General features: G+C 43.9%; 1 pseudogene; it reads right to left on the reverse strand.

Moving 5' to 3' along the window:
- Positions 1 to 20,938: 20,938 nt before the first annotated feature.
- LOC118885652 lies at positions 20,939 to 21,307 on the reverse strand (annotated as a pseudogene).
- Positions 21,308 to 26,413: the final 5,106 nt, after the last annotated feature.

Raw genomic sequence — 26,413 nt, forward strand, 5'->3', positions numbered from 1 at the left:
CAATAACATGTCCTGAAACACATTTATGTACTGGAAACTATGAAAAATAGCTCTCTTTAAATGATTTAACATTTGCTCTTCCTTATATACAGTTGAGCTTCCAGTGGGAGGACAAAGATGCTCACAGCTCTCTTGGCCTTTGTGAGACTCTTCCTGAAAACCTTCTGGAATGCTCCATGAAACCAGTGTACGGTTTAGCAGGGCTAGGGGCTGTCCTTGGCACACATGTGTTTGCATGTTGTCCTATCTTCCAATCTCCCCCACACAAGTGGGATCACTACTGGGGTGCAGGGGATCCCATGGCCAGAGTCAGACAAGAAGGTCATCTGGAACAAAGTCTGTTAATGAAGTTTCCTTCTGGAGAAAAAGGAGAGAGTGCCTTCTCACCAGGAGCCTGCGCTGTGTCTGTGATTGAGCTCCTGTGAGAACTCCATGCTCAAGGCCACTCTGGGTTACTCATTTCTGCTGATGGTGGGGATGCAAAGCTTTGGGTGGAGGAAAGCTAATTTCATAGCTTTGGCCCTTTTCGGAGGCCTCATCAGGTGGGCTGTGTGGTTGGCTGGATTGATCATATGGAAAAGGATTCTAATAAAGCATCTTAGACATATTTCATAGTCCTTGGAAGCAGGTAATGTTTGTAGTTTCTTAAATGGTGGATTGTTTGGAAGGGTTTTACCTTGGGGATTTTGAGGACCTTAAGGACTAAGGGGGTGTGAAGCTGGCAGAGTGAACCTCTGCAGTGACGTGGCCCAGGGTTGGTGACAGCTGCACAGTGTCACAACAGCGTAGAAATGAGAAGCCCACTGACACAGGGGATGAGGATCTTCCTAGAATTGACTTCTTCTTAAAGGCACCAGCTGCTTGTTTTGGTGTCTGGGTGACTGTGTAGGTTTTTAAAATTTGGTCCAGGGAGTTCCCTGGCAGTCCAGTGGCTAGGACTCAGGGCTTTCATTGCCGTGGCCCAGGTTCAATCCCTGGTTGGGGAACTAAGATCCCGAAAGACGTGGGCGCGGCCGAAAAAAATCCCCCAGTGATTGGGGAATGGTAAGAGAACAGCATGTTTGGAACGGAGGATGGAGTTGAGGGCCCAGATCTCAGATACCTTTGATACAAATCTCTTCTGGGCATAGCTTGGATACTGGAAGTATGGTTTTTGCAACTCCTTCCCTTACCTTTGTGCAACTAATCAGACTTTCTTTCCTTAAGAAAGTGATCTGAATGAAATTTACAAGTGATCACAAAATTCCCCTCAGAAAAATAAGGACAGAATTTGCAATATTTAGAAATGAGATTTAGACTGTGTGACTTGTCATCTTTGTTTTGTGTACACCAAATCACAAACACGAATGTGTGTGTGTGTGTGTGTTTGTGTGTGTGTTTGTATGTGTGTATGCATGAGTGTGATGCCTCTGTGTAATTGCCAGATTTGGAAATTTGTGACCGAAAAATAGGATCACATAGGTGTGTGCTTGTTCTGCATACGTTGAATCTCTGGTTCCAGAATTATCGAACTGGCTTCTTTTTCTCTCCCGCAGTGGCACTGAGCAACCTCCATACTAATGCAATATTAAGGACCGCATAATTAGCCACCTTAATAAATTTTTCCAAGATGGATAGGCGATGTTTGGCTTTCTTCAGAAGAAAACCTTCCTCTAATAGTATTCTGTGGGAATCTACGGCGAGAACAATGAACAGAAATATCTGGAAATATATTAAGATATATGTGCATATATTGGACATTAGCACCATACACTAAGCATATTGGGAATATGCTTCAAAATATTTCAAACATTGTTGACCTTTGTTATATAATCCCGGGCTCGGGGAAACATATTTGCATAGACTTAGCAATATATTGTAAATAACTACATAGGACAGTGTGTATTTTTCCTTAAGATGCAGTATTATAAGCAAGACATTAAATTATGCCTATCAGACAAAGCAGCCGGATCTCTACATTTTTTTATAGCACATTCTATTGGGAAGACATCCCTGCTTCTAAAAAGCACATGCATTAACTGCCTGATTCATGTGGTGACATGTGGCATATCCAAATGCGTTATGGATCTCTCAGGAATAAAAACAACATAGCAAAACCATCACCTTGGGATGTTCATTGAGTGAATATTTTACAGACACACTCTTTTTATATTTATATAATAATTTAGTGTTATGACAATTTTTTTAGCAGAGTTGGCAGTTTTTCTTTTTTATAATGGTATTATATTTGTGAGCCTATTAAGTGCATATGGGATAAACTACAGAAAAAAGTATTTTTCATAATTCCTCAGGGTGCCTGTAGCAAAAAAAAAAAAAGCATATTGGTTTAGAAAAATGTTAATAAAAGGTCAAGCAGAACTTTCCAGTGCTTAGCATGACAGCAGTGGCAGTTCTGAGGCCTTTTTTGCATTGTATATTGAGGAGACGTGGGGATTTATGGGGCTTCCAGGAGGAAAACGGCACCTAATGTCCTTTCTGAAAGCGAGACTGACCCTTCGCCAGGGCTTGTGAGTTTTTAACAAAGAATCAAAACAGCGTGTTGCTTTTCCCTCTTCATCCATGTCTCCTCAACAATGAGCCCAGGCTGGTCTCTGGCTTGGCCTGGGTCCCCAGGAGCTGGCATTGGGGGCTGTGCACGGGCACCTCTCCAGCTGGGCATCTTTTGAGGAACTTGGGAGCGAATGATAAAAATTAGGGTTCTTCTCCCCTTTTCTATCCTCAGCACAGTCGCCCCTCCAAACCAGAGGGACAAGGCAGGTGCATCCGGAGGGCTGAGGCAGTGCCCACCCGCAGAGCAGGAGTGCCGGCCCATGTGGGACCTCCCCTGCTTTCGCCCCCCCCCCCACCACTTCCGATTTTTCCTGCAACTGGGACATCAGGTAAGAAAATGGAAAAATGCTGCATTTCTTAATATCTTTCTCTTTTTCCTTTCAAAGAATTTATAAAAGCACAAAAATAGAGCATGGTTATTTGGGGATTTTTATTTAGCAGTTGCCTGCATTTTAGCATGTTTCAGGCAAACCTATCCACTGTGATTCCGGCCGGCCTCAAATTACGCTTCTTCAGAATAGAAATGTTCTCTGTGAAGAAGAGGACAGGGAGCAACTGCCTTGGAATGGAGCCAACCTGGGTCCCCAGCAGCGGAAGCCCAGGTACCCAAGTGCCTGGACCGGCAGGACACACCCTCCTACGCCATTTCGTGGTGGCCCTCGGGAGAAAGGTGGAAAAAAGTCACGGGATCCGTAGGGAATGAATAGGTGATCTATTTTCTCAGGATCTGCCTGATTGTTTTGCGAGTCTTACCGGCTTTTGCATCCCATCGGCTCTGCCCTTAATGTGTCATTTCACAAATGACAGCAAAGTGGTTGTCAGAGCCCAGCCCCGGCTCCTTCCTGCGGGAAGATAGGGGCTTGTTGGGTGGCAGTGACTGGTCCAGCAGGGGAGTCTCCCAGGGCTGGGGGACGAAGCCTCTAGCGGGTCGTGGCATCTGAGCAGATGCCACACAGCTGTCAGGGCTCTTTTCCACCTGTGATGTTCACTCTGGGATTCCCAGGTACGTCTTTACTATGTGCCAAGCTCTCAGCTGGGTGCCTGGGACACCAGGGTTGGTGAAGCACGCTGCCCTTGCCCATGTGGGATCAGAGATGAATCCAGCTGTCACCCTGTGAATACTGACTTATGGCCGTGGTGAGGGCAATGAGGACAAAGCACTGGGCATTGTGACATGTGAAACGGCAGGGCTGGGGCCAGGGGGAGGCCGCTGAGGCGGGGTCATCTTTATTTTAGAATTTGCGATTGTGCTCATATGGATTTTTTCTCATTAATTTTGATTTTTCAGAATATTGTACTTACCCTAATTGTTGCATGTTCTGGTGCCCCCTTAAACTCTGAGGTGAGTGCCTTACTCTCCTCACCCTGTCCCTGTCCCTGTGAATCGGGGCGACTAGACCAGGCCTGGGGTGGGTGGAGAAGGTGCCCCCGAGGAAGGGGGGTTGACCTGCAACCAGACGCATGGCTATCACGTGACCAAGGAGAACATTCCAGAGAGACGGGACACATGCACTCAGTTGTAGATGGAAGAGGGCTTGGTGTGCTCAATGTGAGGTGGAAGCAAAGGCAGAATGGGGGGCTGGGTGAGCCCCCAGACTTTCAGGGTACTTACCTCCCAGCAAAATGCCCTGTGCCCTCTGTCCGTGGCTTCCTGTGAGTGACACACTGCCCCTCGTCCCTCACCGATGCCTGGTCTTTGGAGGTATGAGTAGAACGTGCTGGGCAGCAGGTGTGGCCTTGCACAAAACAAGATCTGCTCTGTGGTCCCCATGCGAGGACAGACACGGAGAGGCCCAGCCAGCTCCTCTGGGCCACCAGGCACGTCCAGGCCAGGGAGTCCAATTAAGCACGTTCCTCCAAGCCCACTTTTGACCTGACACTGCTTGGGAGAGGCCCTGACTGCCCAGTCTGGGTGGGCCTCTGCTGCCCGCTCAGCTCTGCTGGTCTGCGTGGAGCTACACAGCGCGGGGCGGTGCCCCGCTTGAGGCATCCTCCGGTGTTGCCTCCTAGCTCGGGTCTTCTTCCCCGGGCGCACTGTGAACTCCCCGGGCCGGAACTGCCTCTTTTCCTTTTCTGGTGACCTCCTCAGGCCTGAGGAGGGTGAGGGTGCTGCAGGCTGTCTGGATACACCTGCCAATCTCCAGCTTCCCGGTTTTGTCCTTGGGTCCTTTAGTGGAACAGCTTGAAGGGGAGCGTTCTGGATTAAAACGTGCGTGTCTCCTCGGTGAGCCCGAGTGTGGTGAAGGTCACTGCAGGGGCACCCTCATGGCAGTGGCTGCAGGAGGGGCACCGCCTTTGTGGTTTTTTGGCAGGCTTAGTGTTGGTGCAGGCCTCATCCTTGTGTTTCCAGCTTGGGGGCTCGTCCCTGGTCGTGGAAGCAGCAGGACGCAGACCCTTCCCAGAGCACGTGGCCTGGTGGGAACATCCTACACTAATCCTGGCGAGTGGGCGTGGCTGTGTCGGTTTAGGAATCTCACGCCGGGGTAAAAAAAAATATGAGTCTATCATCTCAGTGTCCATTAAATGTGCTTATCTACTTCCTAATCTGTGTCACCTCTCATCCCTTAGCCATTTTGAGACAGAGAGAGTTGAGGAGTCCTTGCTGGACATTCTTTTTTTTTTTTAATTTAATTTTATTTGATTGAAATATAGTTGATTTACAGTGGTGTGCCAATCTCTGCTGTACAGCAAGTGACCCAGTTATGCGCATACAGACATTCTTTTTTTAATATTCTTTTCCATGATGGTTTATCCTAGGATATTGAATATAGTTCCCTGTGCTATACAGTAGGTCCCTGTTGTTTATCCATCCTACCTGCTGGACATTCTATTGCCACGTCCGGTGATGGTGGAGCCGCCTGAGCGCTGTGTGGGGACCCGTGGGCTCCCTGCGAGGACCCTGGGATGAGCCAGTGGAGAGGCCTTTCGAACTGGGGGCAGCCTTGTACCCACCCTATGCTCCCACCCCCGCCTCCTTGCACAAGGGAAAGGAGGTACTTGGAGCACAGACCCTTAAATGGGGGGCTGCCTTCCCTTGCCCCCCAACCGTGAGCCCTCCCCATCCTCCAGGGCAGAGTGACGTACACCTGAGCATTCAGCAGGGACTCGGCCATCAGGCAGTTCTGGTCCCCAAAAGGAGGGGCAGGAGCCCCAGGGCTAAAATTCTGGGCTCAGTGTGTTGCAGATAGGGGTACTCACCCCTTCGTCCCCCTTCCTGCTCTGGCCAGTGGCAAACAGAGCTTCTCTCAAACAGGGCACAGCGATGTCTTTAGCCCTGGTTAATGAGGGGCTTTTGTGCTCATTACGTCATTAGAGTCTTGGGACAAGCCTGGGTAATTAACACCCTCTCACAGATGGGGAAGCAGAGACCCAGCTTTGTCCAAGTTTCCCCACTGCCAGGTGAGTAGCATGTGCTCAACTTCCCGCCCACCTGCCTCTGCGCTGCAGCCGTCCCCGAGGGCAGCCTCTGACTCTGTCATGTTTTTCCCCAGCAGCACTTGGGGAGTGTCTTTCGCAAGGTGATTTGTCATGGAGGTAAGAGCCACCCAGACTGTGGGCATGGTCTTCTCTTTCACAGCAGATGCTCAGTATGAAATTGATGACGGCACTTGAATTCGACCCGGAAGTGCAGTGTTGCCTTTGGATACGAAACTGGGAGAGAAACAAGCCATTGGATTGTGTTTGCACCTCCCTTCCACTCTCCCCTGTGCCTTCCTATGTTTAGTAAACACTTGTTCAGCGTCTACCATGTGCCAGGCATTGCACTGAGCGCCGGGGCCGAGCAGTGGATTGAGATGCTCACAGATGAAATGTGTGTTCTTAAGGCGTCTTTTAGGTGAGCTCCTTTGTTGATGCAGCCCGAGTGGAAAGGAAAGGCCTTCTGACTTCATGCCGTGGCTGCCTGGGTGTGGTGATGTCGTCCAGGCTGGGCTGTGGCTTTTGGTCAATTGTGATACCTTGGGACATGTCAGAGACTGCTGGTCCTAAGATGTCCGTGGTGGGCTCTGTGTGTCACTTCCTAGGAGACCTTTCCATGCCAATGCAGTGGGTTCTCATAGCACTGCGCCCAGGGGACTCTTTGGGGGATGCCCTTCTCTTAGCACATACCTTACTTGGGACAGATGGATTACAGTTAAGTGGTTGAGGGGACCCCAAACTAGAGTCCCAGTATCTGTGTCCACACAGGCACCTCCTTCTCTGGTGCCTTTGCATCTACTCAACCAGGTGATGCCTCTGGGCATTAGGGCGCTGATTGAACTCCTGATCTGCCTTGCACAAAAGAACTCCCCTGCCCCTATCCCGAGCACATGGTCCTCTAGATACAGAGCAGGCAGATCCAACTTTGGGTGAGGATGATGGAGATCACAGATTCTTCTCTGACCTTTCTAGAAATCCCTAAAAACGGTTTTTCTCATTAACGATCGATAAGAAATCGTTAAATGGAGAAAATTAGCAAATACCAATCAGCAAAAAATATTAAAAATTACTTATATATGAAATTAACTATTAACTACATTCGCCTCATAAATTACTGTATAAAATGTGTTGACAATGCACTGACTTTAGAAAGACTCTAACGTGCATAAACAGAGTGTGAATAGAATAGTGTCGAAGTACTGAAACATGAACTGTATAAGGAAGTATTGGTTTGCATCTGCTAATCTCAAACTCTCAAACTAGCAGATGCAAACTAGTATGTATAGGATGGATAAACAACAAGGTCCTCCTGTATAGCAAAGGGAACTATATTCAATATCCTGTGATAAACCATAATGGAAAAGAATATGAAAAAGGACATATATATGTATAACTGAATCACTTTGCTGTACAGCAGACATTAACACAACATTGTAAATGAACTATACTTCAATAAAACAAAAAAAAAGTATTGGTAACTGTATATGAGGTATACCTGTTTATCTGTATCGATTATCCACACAAATTCAGTACTATGGATGCAAAAAAAAATTACTTGTAGTCTCACCTGCCATTATTTTTTGGAGGTACACCCCTATAGTTGTTTTCCTATGTGTGTAGAAAACATAGTTACATTGTTTGTAACTTGCTTTTTATTACTTAGCATTATGTTATGAACATCCCTAAATGTTATTAGGTACATTTGTATAACATTATTTTTAAGCACTCTATTGTATGGAGAATATATATAATTCTCTACTCGTCCATTGTTGGGCGTTGGATTTGTTTCCAATAGCAATGAACAACTTACAGCTAAATCTTTATACACATCCATAATTGACTCCTTTGGAAGTAGACTCTTTGGGTCATGCACTTTTAAGGGTTTTGATAGTATTACCAAATTACCCTTCATAAAGGTTACCCAATTTACCCTATCATCAGTGGTGTTGAAACGAGTCATTTCTTCCCTCGTTGAAAACACCATATATTATCAATTGTTTTTATCTTTACCAATATAGGAGCAAAAATGATCTCTCATTTTTGTTTCAATATGCAATGTCTTTGATTACTAATAAGGCTGAATATCTTTTATGTGTTTGTCGTTTGTATTTATTCTTTTGTGAATTGCTGCTCATGTCCTCCATACATTTTTTTCCTGTTGAAATATTGGTCTTTGTTATTCATTTGTGAGAAAGCTTTCTACATTAGGGGCATCATTAAACTTCTCTCTGTTATATATGTTGAAAATATTTTTTTCCTGGTTTTGGTTTACCTTTCAATTTCAAAGTTGCATTTTTCACATATGGATATTTTAAATGCACAATTCAAATCTAGCTATCTTTTATCTTTCTAGTTTCTGCCTTTGGAATTGGTCTTAGAAAGAGCTTCCCCATTACAATGTATATAAATGATACTTCTGTAGTTTCACTTAAAAATTAAAATCTTTAATTCTTATAGGATCTGTTTTGATATGTGGTGTGAAGCAGGGCACTGATTTAGTTTGATTTTTGAATGAGTGGTAGAATGTACTTACAACTTCATCAATTAGCCATCCTTTTCTCACTGATATAAATACCTTTATAAATGTACGCATATTTGTTCGCTATTTTAATTATTGTTGTTTCCTGCAACATATTTTAATACCTGGTTGAGAAACTTTCTTTTCATTTCTCCATCTCTCTTTTCCTTTTTTTAAAAAAAATGTTTCCTGGACAGTTTTTTTTACTTATTCATGCTTTCAAATGAAATTGGAAATCATTGTGACAAAATCTCAAAAAAGTTTTGATGGAATTTGGATTGGACTTGCATTAAATTGCAAGATTAGGTGGGGGAAGATCGACATTGTTGACAGTACAGAGCCTTTCTGTCCAGGAGCTAGTGTATCACCTTTCATTATTCACTTGGGCACTGTTTTATGCTCACCCATCATTTCCTGTAATATTCTTCATACAGGTATTACACGTCTAGAAATAATGTCATTAAGAGCCTTAAAAATTAATTCCCTTAATAATTCCACCTTTAGTGATCAGTCTTAACAATGTGAACAAAAGTCTGTGCATAAAGATTTCAGTCACAGCATTATCTACAAAGATTTAAAATCAGAAACATTTAAAATGAGCAATAATTGGGGGATGGTTAAATAACTTTTCATACAGTCACAAGTTGAAATACTATGCAGCCCCTAAAAAGATATTCATGAGATATTTATGGAAATTGTTCTAGTTGAAACGTTACATAGAAAATCAGGAATGAACATTATATGGACACTTTAAAATGTTATATGTATAGCTTCTACATGCCTTGTAGGATGGTCACAGAATAAGAGAAAAATGTACTAAAATGTTAATAGGAGCGGTTAGATTTAGGAGAAGGGTTATGGATGATGTCTATTCTTAATTTGGGGTTTTCTGTACTTTCTCACTTTTCTGCACTTCGTATGTATTGATGCCCTAACGAGCAAAATGAACGTTTATGGGAAGTGAGCCTGCAGACCGCGCTTGCGGCTCTGGCGGGCAGGCAGGCGAGTCGGGCGGCGCCGACAAGTGCAGTCCCGCACGCGGCCGGAGGGTGGCAGTGTCTGCCCGCAGACCCAGCGCGCGGCCCGCTGACCTTTGTCAGCCTCGGCGGCCTCTCGTTTATCACTGATCACAAGAGTGGAATGAACATATTTACTTGTGTTTTGCTTTCCACTTATAATATCTAGTGGCATGGGAGGGAAATGAAAACAATTGTTCATAGGGGAAATTTATGAGCTTCATCTGGCTGCGAGATTTCCGCAGTTGCCCTGCGCCGCCCAGGGACTCGGATTGCTTTTCGCATCTTCAGGCGAGGAGGCAGGCGCGTTTCCATCTGCCGAAACGAGCTTTAGTGTTCGTCATCTTGGGTTTTAGAGGCAGTTGCCTCTGAGCAGCAGACTTTTCCTGACTCCTTTTCCTTCCGCTTGAGTTTGAGAGGAGCCCAAGGTTCCCCCCTTTGGGGCTCTCACATCATCTTCTGGGGTATCAGAGTGGTCCCCACTTCAAGCCGGGCCCTCCACCAGAAGTCCAGATTAGTCAGGATTTTCCGACTATCCAGGGATGTTCTAAAATTCCTTCCCCTCAACGAGCTGGGGTGCGGCTCTGCCGACCCCTCACGAACCTTAGGAAGTCTCTCCAAAGTCATGGTATGGGGGGATGGGGTGGGAGTGGGCCAGTCCCTGCCCCCATAGTGCTAGCTGCATCCTGAGACCTGTTATCTCATATCCAGCGTGGAGGCTGGGGAGCCTGGGGTAGTGACACCTGAGAACTGAGGACTGTGCCTGGGCGGAGGTGGGACGGTTGGGGGTGGGGTAGGCTTCCTCCCTGTCCAGCAGAGAGCAGGGCGGCGGGATGGAAGCTGCTGGCTGTGACCAAGGAGAGGACAAGTCAGTGAGTCTGTGATGTCTTCAGATCCCTTGAGTCTCAGGCTCATGGAACTTGCTCCTAGGAACCTGGAACCAGCTCTGCCTGAAGCCCTACCGGAGGCAGGAACGTCCAGGGACTGAGCTGATCTGTCGCCCTGATGAATAGCCTCCTCGCAGCCTGTGGGCCACACCCAGCCTGGCCAGAGGGTGCCAGGGGCTTGCCCTCCAGGTGAGGCCGGGAGGGCTGTCCAAGGAGCTGGGTGTAAAAAAAGAAGCCAGGCTGGCTGTACCAGGGACCCGTAGTAACAGAAGCGTAGAAGAAGGAGGTGTTAAAGCCACAGGAACTACTGACATGAGCACATTACTAGTGAGCTTTGATGTGGAGACTTTTGCATCACTTGATGCACGTGCGTGCGTGTGCGTGTATGTGTGTGTGTGTGTGTCTTTGTGGGGTTGCTAATATTGTCTACAGTTGGAAAAGTTGTTCATGGTTATAAGGGATCTGGGATTCTGTTTCTTTCTTTTTCTCCGTTTCCTCCCTCCCTCCCTTCTTTCCTCCCTTCCTCCCTCCCTTCCCTCCTCCCTTCCTCCTTTCCTTTCTTGGCTGGGGGAGGTTTTCCTAAAGTGACTGTGCCCTTGGGATCCCATGAGGGCAGAGCTCGCAGGGTCTTAGCGCCCGGCCAGTACAGCCTCCTCGTGGCTGGGACCCCTCTGGCTCTGTGCCTGCAGGGGTGTGACAGTGTGTGGGTGCTGCAGTGAGAAGCACCAGACCAACAGGTGAGCCTTTGACACCAACTGGCCAGCACAAGGGCCTTGTGGGGCCTTGGCCAAGGCATACCTCTGCAGCTGCACCCCCAGCACCCGTAAGTAGGACCTGAGTATCCCTGGGGCTATCTCTGCATCATCACTGAGGGATCAAGTCTTCATTCAGCCAGAGCTGGTTGCCTCCAAAAGGGAAGAAAGGGAAACTGATTCACTCTCTGTCTTTGAGTGAATATGCAAAGACCCCAGGTTGTCATCGGCGAGGACCCTGATTTTACATTCGCTGGTAGACAGTGGTCTGGTTCTGTCTTGATGTCTCTCACCCACAGGACCCTCCCTCAGCTCATTACAATCCACCTCATTTTCCCAGCAGTCTTACAATCAAATTACTCAAAATTGCACAGCTTTATGGCACATTGCTAAACTCCAAGATAAGCAAATACCCAGATAATGAACAATTATTTATGACAAATTATTACCTTTACATATAAGATGAACCGTTTCTGTTAAGTTCGGTAAAGGTGACAACCCCTCCCTGAAAATGGGTGTGTGGTTTTCACGTGGAATTGGACAAGTGCTGGTGGAAGGTTGGGTCTGGAGGGTGCTGCATCTGTGCATGCTCTGCGGGCTGTTCCAGAAGCTGCATTTACAGGCTGCGGGGAGCCTCTGGCCGCTGGGGCGGGCAGTTCGCTCTTTTCACCAAAGGCAACCGTACTTGCATCCCAGCTTGGAACTGGGCAGTTTCCATGAGGCTTACCACTTTCTCCATCTTCCTTGAATATGTAAGGATGAAAGCACGAAAGAATGTGACATGTTTCACTAATTGCATTTGCATGTAAGTGTTCAAAATAATATATTATTTGAAACTGAACTTTTCTTAAATTATTTATGGACTCACTAACGTATGTTTTGGTTATTTCACCCCATTTCCACTGTTCTTCTTGTGAACAGAATCGTCTCCCAGCTAATTATAACATACAGTATTTCCCCAGCACTCTTACGATCAAATTATTCAAAATTGCATTTCTTTATTGCATCTTGCTAAAACCCAAGACAAGCAAACATCAAGATAATAAACAATTATTTATTGCAAATTATTACCTAATATATAAGATTAACAGCTTGTAACTATTAAGATTAATACGTGTGGTAAACTGTATTTATTATACTTATTTTGTAGCAAATATCTTTGTATAAAACATATGTTTACGTATTGCAATTAATGAGAAAAAGTGTAAGATTAACAATTTATGTTGGGTTTTGTTTTTAGATTTATGCACACTGTAAAACTTATTTATTGCACTTATTAAAAGTATTTAATGATGGACTTTTAGATGCTATATTTTTAATGTGCAAATATAAACTAAAGGAGTATTAAATTACAAAATGGAAAATTATAACCGAAGTCAAAGAATCTAACTATTTTCTGCTATAAATCTGCTTTAAAAAGATCATCACTGGAATTACTGAATCTTTCAATAGTGGCCTTTATGGTACATAATGAGTTCCAATGAGTTATCCTTTGAAAGGTTTTTTTCATCATTAAACTAAACTCAACATTTTGCTCTTAGAGATAAATGTAGCTAACAGCACAAACAGTGGAATCATTTCGTTTTATGATGAGAAGTTGAAGTAACATTGGAGGGAAGAGGTGCATGGCCGGACGGGTCCCCTGAAGGTGAGGGAGGCAGCAAAGGCAGAGGCTGGAGTGGGGACAGCGGGGCTGAGAGGCGATGAGCATCCTGGGCGCCGAGGGGGAGAGCCTCACCTTTGCCACCCTGGCTCGCCTCCCGGGGTGGAGACAGGGGCAGGTGTAGTCTTTGCCACAGAAGTAGACAGTGATGCACCCAAAGGTGGTGGTGCTCAGACTATGGAAATAGCAATGAAGCACTGGCTGAGCCTTTCTTGCTTTCCCAGGGTGCAGAGGCCCCACTGCTTTGCTAGGAGGGGGAGGAGGTGTATTCCAGAAGGCAGAGCAGAGGAGCAAAAGAAACCCCTTGGGAAAACCTGCCCAAGTTTTGGGCCACTCATTTTCAAGAACTTGGAGGAACAAGCAATAAAAATGAGTAATTCCTGGGTTTTCTATGGAGAGCAGTCTGCTCTAGCCAAGGGCTGCTGAAAACATGAAGCAGTGTATGCCCTGCCCGCCCGTGGCCATTGGCCTATCCCTCATTCCCGAGTCTGGGGTCTCACCCCACCCCAGGTGCCTGTGGGTCCCTGAAGAAGCTGGGGTCAGGTTTTGAACACAGACAGCAGAGACCCCAGACCTCAGTGCCTGTGAGCTGCCCTGGGACCTCAGACATGTCCTTGTTCCTCTGGCCTCTGGGCGGGGATTCGCAAGGGGTGCAGGCCTGCCTCTTGCACGCTGCATGGAGGGGATCGGGGAGCCCTAGGGGAAGTTGAGCAGCTTTATTCTCACCTGTGCTAATCCTTCTTAGGAAGACAAAGAAGGAAAAGGTGGAGGTGGGGGCTAGGCAGGAGAGAAGGGAGAGAGGAGCTTCCAGCTCCCAAGCTGCTCAGATCTCTTTTCCCTGGTGGAAATTTGGAGAATCCATTCTGCTTACTCAGAAGGCAAGTGTTCATTTTCTCAGCAGCTTGTGTTATTTTATTTCAGGTATTGAAAGTTTTCCTCCCCCCTCGCCCCGAAATAATTATTTCATTAGTAGTGAGGACACATACAAAATTTCCTTGAAAAAGTGTGTAGAAAACGTAAACCTCTGTCATTTTATGAGAAGCATCATGGGTGCAGTTTGGTGCTCTGGTCCTGGGGCGCACCAGTAGGCATCCCCGGGTGCCTAAAGGGAGGTTGGTGGTGGACTGTTGGCTCTTCCTCCAACCTGGCTGCCTGTGACAGAGGGCAGGCTGGCAGCCTTCCATCTCTGCCGGGTTCCCCAACTCTCTCATAGATGTTCATTTATTAGCCCACCAACTCCCTCATTTATTCATTTGTTAATGAATCAACTCATTTGTTCATTAATGAATTTATTGGTCAGTTAATTTAGCAATTCCCTCCCTCCCTCCCTCCCTTCCTTCCTTCTCTAATTCCTTGTTGGTTCATTTAGTAAGAAGTGTTTCTGGCTGCCTCCTGGGAAAGAGCGCCCCGCTAAGTTTTTAGGGATGTGGCGCTGGTCAGAAGTCTTCATCAGAGTTCCTCAGTAGATGCTCGGTCTCCACTCCCAAAGGCTCTGCTCCTGGAGTTTTCCCTGGGGACCTCCTCTCCAGCGGTTCCCATGCCAGGGGCTGGGGACCCACGCTGGGATCACAGCTCAGGGAACATGGGGGCTTTGGCTGTGGAGGGGTTGGTAAGAGAAAATCCACTCTCCAGAGGAAGGATCCATGCTAGACCTTATTTTCCTCGGGAGTCTAAGGAATTAAATTTTCTCCGGTGCCCCTAAGGGTTTACCACAATTAGAAGATTCAACCTCCCAGTAATAAAAGATGCTAATGTTAACAGCAAAGTGGTCTTATTTTAACCCACCAAATTTGTCAGTGTTGTTTGTGGACTTGTCAGAGGCAAGGAACCAGCAGCACTGCTGGCTGCCGGGGGTGGGGGAGGAACAGGAGAAGTTACCAGGAGGGTAAAGTACGCTTTCTTCTGACCTAGGGAGACCCCTCTAGGGGTTTATCCTGAGGACATTATTACAAATGAGCATAGCAATTTACTATAGGTGTGTTGTTACAGCATCTAGTATAAAAGAAAGGTACTGATGAAACATATATGTTTAACCACCAGACTAGATGAATGAATGATTTAAATGCAGCAGATGGGTGCAGGAGCCAGGGAAGCTGGAATGGTGAGAACCAGGAGTCAAGAGCTGACTAAAATTTGGTTTCTTTCATAGAGAAAGGACACATCCGGGCAATGAGGAGAGGTAGGGCGGAGGAAGGCAATCGTCACCTCTGAGATTGTTCCCTGGTTCCCTGCAGGGAGTGGTCCTGGGCTACTCCTGGTTTTTCATGTTCCGCTAATTCACTCAAGCAGTGCATTTCAAAAGCATTTTGGTGTGCACAGCCTTGAATGCCACAATTCTACTTTTAGGAAATGTCTGCGGGGAATAATCTTAAATGAAAACAAAGAATCATGTACAATGATGTTTACTGCAACTTTATTTTTGACTTTTTATTATAGAAAACTAAAAAATGTACAAAAGTAGCATGAACAGAAAAACAGACCCCCATGTACCCATTCCCCAGATCCAACTCCCGGGCCCCCTCCTGTCCCCTGGTTTACTGAAGCAAATCTCAGGTTACTTCCTCCATCGATGATTCAGAATGCATCTCTAACAGATAAGGACTCCTTAGAAAAACATAAGCACAATAACTTTATCTCACTTTAACAAAAATTCCTTCATATTGTCAAACATCCAGGCAATGGTCAGTTTTGTCTCATAATCTTTTTTTTTTCTTTTAAGCTGTTTTTTGGGGGGTTTGAATCAGATAATTTCCATCCATTGCAATTGGTTGACATAACTCATCTTTTTTCATCTCTAAGTCCCCACCTTCTCTTTCTCTTTTTTCCTTGGAATTTATTTTTATTTTTATTTTTTTACCCTTGGAATTTATTGAAGGAACTGGATGAATTGTACTATTTCCTACAGACTTGATTTTGCTGATTGCTTTGTTTTTGGGTCACTTATGTTCCTATGTCTCTTGTATATCCTGTGACTTTGTCACCAATAGAAACCAGAGATATTTCCATGTAGCATTATAGCTATTGTAGGTGCCTCGAACTATAATTTGTATTCATCTCTATTTAGAAATTATTGGATCTGTCATTAGACCTTGTTATTTGATAAGCAAATGAATATGCACATATAATGATATTTTGGGTTTTGCCCATTTAAAAAATTCGACTGATTTTTTTTTTAAACTGATGAGTTTTGAGAGTTCTTTCTATAGTCTAGATACTAGTCTTTTTTAAGATATACAATATTTTCTGGAACTTGTCTTTTCATCTTCTTCACATGGTCTTTTGAAGAGCAAAACCTTTTAATTTTGATGAAGTATACTTTATCAATTTTTCCTTTTATGGATTATGATTTCCTATCAAGTCTAAGGACTCTATGCCTAGCCCTAGATTCTAAGATTTTTTTCCCCATGCCTTTTACTAGTTTTGTAGTTTTACATTTTACATTTAAGTCTGTGATCAATTTGAGTTTATTTTATAAGTGTTAAACTTAGATCAATGTTCTTTTTTTTGTTGTTTTTTGTTTTTGCCTATGGATGTCCAGTTGCTCCAGAACCACTGATTGAAAAGGCTGTATCTTTCCTTCATTAGATTGCTTTTGTGCCTTTGTAAAAAATCAGCTGCGCATACAAGATATGGAAGCAACCTAAGTGCCCATCAACAGATGAATGGAAAAAGAAGATGTGGTATATATATATATGCAATGGAATACTACTCAGCAATAAAAAAGAATGAAACCTTGCCATTTGCAACAATGGATGGACTTGGAGGGTATTATGCTAAGTGAAATAAGTCAGACAGAGAAAGACAAATACCGTATGTTATCACTTATATGTGGAATCTAAAAAATACAACAAACTAGTGAATATAACAAAAAAGAAACAGACTCACAGATACGGAGAACAAATTAGTGGTCACTACTAATTAGTGGGAAGAGGGAATGGGAGAGGGACTCTGGGGTAACGGATTAAGAGTTACAAACTATTATGTATAAAATAAGCTACAATGATATATTGTACAATATAGGGAATACAGCCAATATTTTATAATAGCTATAAATGGAGTATAACCTTTAATAATTGCAAGTCACCACATTGAAAACCTGTAACATATAATATTGTGCATCAACTATATTTCAATAAAAAAAATCAGCTGGGCATATTTGTGTGAGTTACTTTTGGACTCTCTATTCTATTCCATTGATATACAGTTCTATCTCTCTGCCAATACACCATATTATCACTGTAGCTGTATAATAATGTTGAACTTGGGTAGACCAATTCCATTCACTTTATTCCTTTTTTCCAAAATTGTTTTAGCTATGCTAATTCCTTTGCTTTTGAAATTAATTTTAGAATGCCATTGTGTGTGTATTATATATGTCTTTGTCTTTCTAGAATTTTGATAGAAATTGCATTAAAACTGTGTATCAATTTGAGGAGAATTGATCTCTTTGTTGAGTCTTCTAATCCTTGAACGATTATTTAGATCTTCTTTGATTTCTTTCATCAGCATTGTGTAGTTGTCTGCACAAGCCTTGCACATGTTTTGTTTGATTTACATCTTAATATGTTATTTCTGAGCAATTATAAATGTATTATATTAAAAATTTTGGTGTTCACATGTTTACTGCTAGTATATAGAAATGCAGCTAATTTTTGCATGTTTTCTTGTATCTTGCAACCTTGCTGAATTCACTTGTTATTTTTAAGAGAATTTTTGTAGATTTCTACATAGATAATCATGTCATCTACAAATACTAATAGAAACAGTTTTGTTTCTTCTCTTCTGATTTGCAGTCTTTTATTTCCCTTTTTGTTACATTATTGCACTAGCTAGAACTTTCACCAATATGTTAAATAAGAGTGGTGAGAGTGACACCTTGCCTTGTTCCAGATTTCAGGGGAAAAACATTCAGTCTTTCACCATTAACTGCAATGTTAGCTGTAGGTTGTTTATAGATGCCCTTTATCAAGTCAAGTAAGTTCCCCACTATTCCTAGTTTTTTGAGAGCATCATTCTTTTTTAAAATATCATAAATAGATGTTGAATTTTATCAAATACTCTTTCAACATCAATTAATATCATCATATGATTTTTATTTTTTAGCTTGTTAATACTGAACCAGCTTTGCATCCATGGAACATATCCCACTTGGTTACTGTGTGTAATTCTTTATATATATTGCTGAATTCTATTTGCTAATATTTGTGAAGGACTTTTGCATCTACATTCATGTAGTTTCTTTCTTTCCTTCCTCCCTCTCTCCCTCTCTCCCCTTCTCACTCCCTCCTTTCCCCTCTCTCTCCCTCCCTCCCCCCCCCTCCCTCCCTCCCTCCTCTCTTTCTTTCTTTCACAGTCTTTGGTTTTGGCATCAGAGTAATACAAGCTTCATCATATGAATTGGGAAGTGTTCCCTTCTCTTTATTTTCTGGAAGAAATCCTATAGAATAGCATTAATTTTTCTTTAAACACTTGATAGGATTCATCAGTAACACTATCTGGGCCTGGAGGTTTCCTTTTTGGAAATTTTAAATAACAAATTCAAATTTCTTAATCATTATAGGGCTATTCACATTCTTGTTTTCATATTGGGTGAATTATGGTAGCTTGCGTTTTTTGAGGAATCAACCCACTTTGTTTTAGTTGTCATATTTATGGGTATAGAGTTATTTACAGTATTGCCTTATCATTCTTTTTATATCTGCAGAGTTTGTGGTGATATCCTCTGTTTTATTCCTATTAGGACAATTTGTGTTTTCCTAATTTTTTTTTTTTTTTTTTTTTTTTTGGTCAGTTTGCCAGAGATTTGTCAATTTTATTTATCTTTCCAAAGAAGTAGTTTTTTGTTTCATTGATCTTCTCTATTGTTTTTCTGTTTTAATTTCATTTATTTCTGTTCTTACCTTATTATTTCCTTCCATCTGTATGTTTCCTCTGGGTTTATTCTGCTCTTCTTTTATATGTGGGGGCTTAGATTATTTATTTGAGACCTTTCCTCTTTTCTAATGTATGCATGTAGTACTATAAATTTCCCTCTCAGCACTGCTTTAGCTGTGTCCTACAACTTCTGATTGTTGTATTCTCATTTTCATTGTTTCATTAAAAAAATTTCCCTTGAGACTTTTTTCTTAATCCATGGGTTGTTTAGAAGTGTGTTGTTTAGTTTCCAAGTGTTTGGAAAATTTTCTGTTATCTTTCTGTTATTGATTTCCATTTGGCTTTATTGTGGTTGAAGAGCACACTCTGAATGACTTAAATTCCTTCAAATTTGTTGAGATATTTTTCATGGCCTAGGATATACCTTATTTTTGTATATGTTCCATGGACACTTGAAAGAAATGTGTATTCTGCTGTTGTGTGGTTTGTTCTTTAAATGTCAATTCATTCTTGGTTGATGGTGTTGAGCTCTTCCATATCCTTGTTGCTTTTCTGTCTAGTTTCTGAGAGAGGAGACTTAAAGCACTCAACTATAATTGTGGATTTATATCTTTTTCCTTTCAGTTTTGTCAGTTTTTACTTCTTATATTTTGCAACTCTTTTGTTTGGTATAAACACATTTAGGATATATACATATTCTAAGTGTATATGCAAGTATACAAGAATAATGTATATAAGAATGCATTCTTGGGACTTCCCTGGTGGTCCAGTGGTTAAGATTCCACTCTTCCACTGCAGAGCCCACTGGTTCAATCCCTGGTCAGGGAACTAGGATCCCACATGCTGTGCCACACAGCCAAAAAAAAAACAAAAAACAAAAAAAGAATGCATTCTTGGTGGACTGATCATTTTATCACTATTATCCTTTTCTATCTATAGTAATTTTCTCTGAAGTCTATGTAATCTGATATTAATATTCTCCTTTTATTTATTTAATGTTTGCATGATATATTTTTTTCCATCCCTTTGCTTTCAACCTGCCTATGTTGTTGTATTTGAAATGAGTTTCTTGTTGACAACATGTAGTTGGGTCATGTTTGTTAATCCATTTCTGCCACCTCTTTTAATTGGTATACTTAGACCATTTATATTTAATATAATTATTGATATATTAGAGCTTAATTCCGCCATTGTCTTTCATTTGTTTTCTGTGGTTTGTTTCTCTGTTTTCTTTTTCCTGTGTGCCTGTGGGTTACTTTGAACATTTAAAAAATTCCACTTTGATTTATCTGTAATCTTTTTGAGTGTATCTCTTTGTGTAACTTTTTTAGTGGTTGCTCTAGGCATTACATTCTTGATATATAACTTATCAGAGTCTACTGGTATCATCATTTCACCAGTTTGAATAAAGTATAGAAACATTACCTCCCTTTAACTACCTTTATTTTCCCCACTTATAATATTGTTGTTTAAAATATTTTCTCTACGTACATTTAGAACTACATCAAACAGTGTTGTAATTTTTGCTTTGATCATCAAACATGTTTGGAAAACTCAAGAGAAGGGAAACTTATAGTATTTATCCACATTTTTGCTCATTGTATTCTTTCTTCTTTCCTCATGTTCGAAGGTTTTTTTTCTTTAATAGCATCCTTTCTGTTTACAGAAATTTTTAAGCCTTTCTTTTAGGGTAGGTCTGCTGGGGACAAGTTCTCTTAGTTTATTTTCACTGGAGAATGTCTTCATTTCCCTTTAATTAATGAAGGGCATTTTTGCTGGGTATAAAATTTTGGGTTAGGCAGCCTTTTTTTCAGCACTTGAAGAACATTGTGTCACTTCCACTGGCCTCCATAGTTTCTGATGAGAAATCTACTATTATTCTCATTGCTTTCCCCCAGTATTAACATATTGTTTTTCTCTGGCTGCTTTCAAGATTTTGTCTTCGTCTTTCACTTTCAGAAGTTTATTTATGGTGTGTCTTGTATGGCTTTTTCTGTATTTATACTGTTTGGGTAAAATTAGCTCCTAGAATCTGAAGGTTTATGTCTTTTGTCAAACCTGGGAAGTTTTCAACCACTCTTCCTTTGAATACTTTTTTTTTTTTGTAATGAAAAAAAATTTTAGTTGTCTGTTGCCTTTAATTAACATCTAAATAGATACCATATTGTTCTATAATTACAATATGGAAATGTCTATGAATAAAATAGATAAATTTTTTGTCATATGCCTAGGAAAGAATGGTGGCAATAAGATTCATCCAAGGTTTCAGCAGCAATATCTATGCAGCCAGGGCGTGGTCAGTGTTTGGGGACAGAGGTAAATATCCGCAATCCATGCATACATTTGATTTCTTCTTTTAGTGCCTGATGTACCATCTGGTGCTGCTGGACAGTTCTCTTCTCCTTAAATTCTTCCGATTTGATTTGAATTTCATACATTGCCCCACAGCCTCCTGAAATGTCAGTGACTTTGATAGCTGTAGCTCGAGGAAACTTTTCTTTGAGAATTTGGGTCACTTTGAGCTCCCCCTCAGTCTGCGAGGCAAACATGCACTGGGCACAGTGGAGAAGAGGAAGCTGGCAGGTTCCACAGAGCAGAGGTGCTGCCAAGGCTGGGCTTCATGCTGCCATGCCTGGCTGATGTGGCCTGCTGTCTTAGGTTGCCGTGTCATTCTTTGAACACTTTTCAGTCCTGTCCTCTTTCTCCTCTCCTTCCAGGACTTTGGTGAAATGAATGTTAGGTCTTTTGTTATAATCCCACAGGACCCTGAGGCTCTACTATTTTTTTCAGTCTATTTTTCTCTCTATTGTTCAGATTGGGTAATGCCTATTGGCCTTTCTTCCAGTGCACTAATTATTTCCTCTTTCTTCTACATTCTGCTCTTAAGCCCAACTACTGAGTTTTTTTTTTTTGGTACTGTATTTTTCATTTCTAAAATTGCCCTTTGGTTCTTCTTTATATCTTCTGTTTCTTTGTTGAGACTCTTTTTTCCCCTCATTTGTTTCAAATGGGGTTGTAATTGCTCATTGAAGCATTTAAAAAGTGATGAGTGCTTTAAAATCTTTGTCAGATAATTCTAACATCATTTTCATATTGTTGTTGGCATCTGATTGTCATTTTAAATTCAGTTTGAGACCTTTCTTTTTTGTGGTATGATGATGACTTTTTATTGAAACCTGGGAATTTGCATTATCTTCGGAGATTCTGGATCTTACTTAAACCTTTTGTTTTAGATGGTTTTCTCTGCCACTGCTCTAGTAGGGGAGGGGGGGATGCTGCCCATTAGTTTTGAGTTCACATATTTTGCAGTTCTGTTTGGTGCATACACATTTAGGATTGATATATCTTCTTGGTGAATCAACATTTTTATTGTGATGTAATGTCTCTGTCTCTGATAATTTTCTTTGCTCTGAAGTCTACTTTATCTGATATAAATATAGTCTACCTCCAGGTTCCCCACTCTGTTGCCTTTGGAGGGAATAGGATCCTTACTACTTTTGGGTGTGGGTAGGAAAACTGGCTCCCCATGTGGGCACCACTGATAAAATGATGACGTGGCCTTGTTTGCTGGACAATGATGAAAGTCTTGATTCTCCACTAGGCCTGCTTTGACTCCATCAAGAATGGGAGGGGTGTTTTTGTTACTGGCAAGAGAGAGGTGAAGTTCAGGCTCCCCACGGCCTCCACTGACACTGCTGGGAGAGGGAGCCCAGTGGGGATGAAGATCCTGTTTCCATACCTGTCCTTCTCTGACATTACCTCAGTGGGGACTCTGGGGTTCCTTGTTATAGCCTCTTGAGGATGGAAGTCTAGGCTCCCCCATTTGGTCTTCGTGGATATGGGTATGAGTGGGACCAGAGTTTTTTGTTTTCTTTTCTTCTACTGTTTGGGTGGAGTAGACTGGTTATTGTATAAAAGTTTTTGGTCTTACTAAGCTGCTCCTTTCTTTGTCCTTTGACTAGAGAGATCAGGCTTTTGTTGGGGCTTTTGTTTTGTGTCTGTGCCTGTTGTAGCTTCCAGATTTCTGGCTTCTTCTGTTCCAAGTCTAACATATATGAAGCAAAAGGAAAACCAAGGGAACTGACTACATTTCTTGGGTCTTGAGGTCCTAACCCAGTCTGCCTCTGGGACCGGTGAGCAGCCTCGCTTCTCTGATCACTTTACCCCTGCGGTTTGTTCTCTGTCATTTGGCACATGGCCTTTGGTGCCCATTCATTTATTTATTCATTTATTCTTTCATTCAGCAAAACTGGCTGTGTGCCTATACCTGCAGATATGGTGACTAAAAGATCTTAAGTTATAGTTAGTGGAAGAGACAGTAATCACAGTGTCTGAGAAGACCCTATGATTTCCCCTGGCTGGCCTTGCCTTGTCCTGGAGGAGGAGATTCTAGAGGACAGGGTCTGGGCCTTGCTTCTCCTGCCCAGGATGAGATGGGGCTCCCGGTCACAGTCCCAGTGGGAGACAACTGGAGTTTTGGTCCCATCAGGACACACTTACTCATGTACTGAGCGTCTGCCACTGCTGAGCCCACACTGGGCAGGGATGTGAGATGAGAGAGGTGAGGCCAACTCCTGGCAGCTCCAGGCCTGGGCAGGGCTGGGACAAGGCTGTGGAAACAGTTAATGCCTTGAAAGCTCACCCTCGAATGGAAGATGCGGGTGCTAGTGGTGGTGGGGGATCAGGATATGGCTTCCTCAAGAAGGAGGCTTCTGGGCTGGACCTGGGCAATGATTGAAAAGAATGCTCGTAGAAGGGCAGCCTAGGAGTGGGCTCTATTCCCTGCCCCCATCAGGTGGAGCAGCTGGAAAAGGGACCTGGGGGATCCAGGTTCCCACCGGAGCCACCGCCCTAAGGCTTTCCCTCCCCTCCCCATGGGCATTGTCTTCCTCCTGCCATGACACCCCCACCCTGATCTTCCCCCTCCCCTGCGGGCACTGCTCTCCTGCCCACGATGCCCGTCCGGGCCCTGCATTGTCTCGGGAAGATGTGTGCTCACCCGGGTGGGTTATTATTAGCCTGCGATGAAGTGAAAGGCCCTGAATGGGAGATGCCGAGCTCCTGCCTGACATCATGGCCGAGGCAAGAAGGAAATGATTCATTATGGCTACAAGGCGTGCTCTAATTTCATATAACGAAATAAATGACAGTCGTATTTTGGGCGCCACCACGCGCAGATAGCATTGTTCCCTGACTGCCTCTCACCCGGGCTGCAAGGAGAATTAGAGCAGCCTTTGTGCAGAGAGATGAGGGGCTGTGGGTGCTTGGGGGGTGGCAGGTGCTGTGACCCTGGGAGGATGAGTGAAGTCACTGCTCAGTGGCTGGGGTGGCTGGGGACAGGGGTTCTGAGACCTCCCCCACAATCAAGGGCCCCGGCTTGCTGAACCCACTCTTGCTTCCTGTGCACCACACACCCCACCTTCCATCCTCATGGCTCCTCCAGACCCTACCTATCTGTCCAAGTCAGTCCCAGCTCCGGGCCCCTTCTTCCAGGAAGCCCACAGTGATCTCTGCTTTTCCAATGCTGTGTCTACGCATACTTTCTCCCCCTCTTCAGGCTTCTGGGCTCCTTACACAACCACATGAAAACAGCTTTAGATGAGGCTTCCTTGGCTGTGATGGTGGCCCCAAGTTCAGAGTCAGTGTACCTTCACCTTCTGGGGTAGGGAATTCCCTCAAGAGCTGAGCCCCATAGCAGGGCAGCTGTCACGGTGTGTGCCCTTCAGGGCGGGACTGGCTGCATGATTTGTGGGGACCAGGGTCAGATGAAAATTCAGGGCCCCTTGTTAACAAAATTAAGAATTTCAAGACACAGCCGCAGATTCTTAAACCCAGTGCAGAGCCCTTCTGAGTGAGGGACCCTGTGCATTGCACAGGTGGCAGCCTCTGTCCATGGCTAGAGAGAAGAGACACAAAGTTGGAGCCTGGGGTCCCCCCGGTTACAGCACTGGTCCTTTTCTACCTCAGCTGTGGCCAGGACAGCTTGACGGGGCATGGGGAAGGCCACTGGATCAGCCAGGATGCAAGCACCTTCGACAGGCTTCCAGAAGTGGTGACAGAATCTTATTTCCCCAATGTGTTTCATTTGTGGTCTGGAACCTAAGATAAAAATAATAGAAGAAGAGGATAACATTCAAGGGCAATTTCATCTCTGGGCGTCTCACCAGGAGAGGAAGCCTCAGGATCGCTGGACCAAGGAATTCTTTTTCCTGCCATATTTGCACACAAAATGGTCTCGTTTAAAAATGCACATTAAGAGTCATGTCAATCATAGACACTTGGAAATAGGTGCTACCTTGACAGGGAAACAGAACTTTTTCGTGGAATTTAATTCGTTCAAATACCTTTTTCAACTGGGTTGACAGCCGGGCCGTGGAGAAGGGAACTCACACCCTCCTCCTGCTCCCACTGCATGTGGATGGGCCTCTCCATCCACCCCCCACCACCCCCGCAGAGGTCACTGTGTAGAGTGTGCCAGCAGTGAGCCGCCTGAGCTGGACAAGGCCTTCTCTCCCTGGTCTCTCTATTGTTCTCCAAGATCAAGTCTCAGCATCACTCACAGACCAGAAGAGGGGGGCTGGGCATGCCAATTCCCGGGAGGGCAGATCCCTGAGTCAGGGCCTGCACTGGGGTTTTAGCCTGCCCAGGATCCCTTACTAGTTGGCTTTCTCTGGAGACTACAGAGGTTGCAAACAGATGGTCCATGGGCTGTCTTCAGGTCGAGGTAGTTCCCTCCTTTCTTTCTTCCTTCCTTCCTTCCTTTCTTTCTTTCTTCCTCCCTCCCTCCCTCCTTTCTTTCTTTCTTTCCTCCTTCCTTCCTTCCTCCCTCCCTCCCTCCCTCCTTTCTTTCTTTCTTCCTTCCTTTCTTTCTCTTTCTCTTTCTTTCTTCCTTCCTTCCTTTCTTTCTTTCTTCCTCCCTCCCTCCCTCCCTCCTTCTCTCCCTCTCTCCCTCTCTCTCTCTCTCTCTTTCTCTCTTTCTTTCTTTCTTTCCCTCTGCATCCTTTTAGCAAAACCTGAATTAGGTTCCAGCCTTTACAAATCACAAGTTTGCACATAAAAATCCAAATTTCTGACTTCTCTTGAAAAAAAATCCAGAGATTCCCACACGAACACGACTGGGGTGCCGAATAAGGCTGCTCCTTTCAGATGAGGCCATGCTCTGTAGTTTGCCTTGGTCCCCACAGCTGTACCTTCTCCCAGCCCTGCTGTGGGTGGCGGTCCACACAGAGTTGGATTTGCACTGCTGTATTTCTTACACCTGGCTGGCATCACTCCTTTGGGTTGCCTGCCTGGCTCCCATAGGCGTTTTGCCTCTTTTCTCCTCATTTAGAAGCTTCTGGTGGTGCTTTGCTGATCATAGATGGCCCAGTGACCGGGGGTGTAGAAGGGCATAGATGGGGAGGAAGTGTCCACACCATGTATTCCCACCCCTTCCCTGTGCTCTGTGGAAGTGCTTGACTTATGCTGATGATCAAGTTACGAGTCTAGACGTTTCTTATTGCTTACTGAGAGCAGAGTGGGGGCAGGGAGAGAAGGGGGAGGGAGAGGGGACAGTCGACAGAGATTTTGCCGACTGCCCTTGGCCCCTACTTGCTGAAACGTGAACTTGCATCATTATGATCTTATCTTTGAAAAGCACGCTCCCTAAACTGTGTTCCTCTCCTCCGCCTGTTCCCGTGATTGGCAGCTGGAGCAGCTTGTAACAGGGCACACCTGGATCCTTCAGAACGGACGAA

Source organism: Balaenoptera musculus, chromosome 19, assembly GCF_009873245.2.
Source record: "Balaenoptera musculus isolate JJ_BM4_2016_0621 chromosome 19, mBalMus1.pri.v3, whole genome shotgun sequence".
NCBI classification, from domain to species: Eukaryota; Metazoa; Chordata; class Mammalia; order Artiodactyla; family Balaenopteridae; genus Balaenoptera; species Balaenoptera musculus.